Raw genomic sequence first — 1,793 nt, 5'->3', positions numbered from 1 at the left:
AATAAACATGGGTGTGCAGATGTTTCTTTGACATACTGATTCCATTTCCTTTGGATATATCCTCAGTAATGGGATTACTGGATTATATGATAGTTGTATTTTTAATACTTTTAGGAACCTCCATATTGTTTTCCATAATAGATATACTAATTGACATCCCCACTAACAGTGTCTAAGAGTTCCCTTTTCTCCACATCCTCACCATTATTTGTTATTTGTTTGTCTTTTTGATAATAACTATTCTAACTGGGATAAGATGATATCACAGAAGGATGCATGCAAATGACTGACAGATACATGAAAAAATGTTCAACATCACTGATGACCAGAGAAATGCAAATCAAAACCACAGTGTGATATCACTGTTGTCTCTTCCTTTTCTTATTAGCTTATCAGTTCTATTGGATCAGTGCCCTACCCTGATAACTTTACCTAACCTCAATCACCTCCTTAAAGGTCTTATCTAAAATATTATCCCATGGGGGCTTTAGGGCTTCTACATATAAATATTGGGGTCATGCAGTTCAGTCCATAGCAAATGGCTCCTGTTTAAGGCATGCTTGTCTCGTAACTTTTGTCAAAAGATCTCTTTGAACCCTTCCACAACAATCAACACTGCTTACATGATTGTATAGTTATGTAATTCAGGCTCAAATACAGCTTTGAAAACAATGCCCAACGAAAATCTTCATAATCTTCATATTGCTGCTAATCCTGTCTCACATTCAATAAATGTCCCTCATTGTTTGATATTGCCAATGTGCAAAGTGAGACACATGAGTGTTCACTCATTTCCAGTCTGCTCTAGACTGGTGCCATTTTAGTTCACTGATATGAAGATACAGGTTTGCAGGAAAAGAGATTGTGTGTGTGCATGTGTGTGTGTGTGTGTTACACACTCACACACCGCTGCCTGATTATTGTAATATAAATGTAAATAAACAGATTGACTAACATGAAGAGTCATTGATCAAATACTATAAGAAAGTGAAATTAAAATGCAAAATCCTATTTTTTTTTGAAACGACAGTTTATATAATAACTCAAATAATGCTCCTCTAACTAAAAGACATGAAATGAATCCAAATTGTAATTCTGATAACATTTACAAGTTGGACCTAGCCAGGAAAATGAAAAAATGGAAAATGTGGCTCTAAACTCCTGTAGGCTGCAGAGGAAATTATTCATCGAGGATAAGAGAAGCGGTCTTTCAAACACCTCAAAATATTATGCAGTCAAGTAGACCAGGCAAATGTAAGACAGGTAGCATTCAACACTGGCTCTTATTCATATTTAAAGGGCAACTGGATTGAAGCTAAGATCTCTGGCTCTAAGATAAAGGATTTCAATTTTCAGAAAGTGTTCTGCAAAGAAATTACAAGGGAAGAAGATAATGTTATCAAAGAGATTCTGCCATCTTTGTTGGACCCTAAAGACAAAGTATCTAAATCTCCATTGTGTTCTACACTAGTGAGGATTTTGATTCAGCGTGACCAGATCACCAGATCTACTGCCTCGGAAAGCAGCAGGGCCAGGACCATGTGAGGAGAGAGGGCAGGATTATTAAAGCAGAGGGCAACGAAACTCTCTGAGGGTATTTTGCTGTTATACAGGTGAAATGATTAAACCTCTGTCCCAGATTCAAATACACTCCTTTTATTTATTTATTTATTTATTTATTCATTTATGTTTAATTTCTCTACCAAAGAAAAGTATCCAGCAGATGGGAGACACATTCTGGAAGTCCTCATAATACCAGCTAAGACGAGGAGAAACATGAATTACAAGGAAGC

Source organism: Propithecus coquereli, unplaced genomic scaffold (assembly GCF_000956105.1).
Source record: "Propithecus coquereli isolate 6110/MARCELLA unplaced genomic scaffold, Pcoq_1.0 Scaffold96, whole genome shotgun sequence".
In the NCBI taxonomy this organism is placed as follows: Eukaryota; Metazoa; Chordata; class Mammalia; order Primates; family Indriidae; genus Propithecus; species Propithecus coquereli.
Note: the sequence above shows the minus strand (reverse complement) of the source record.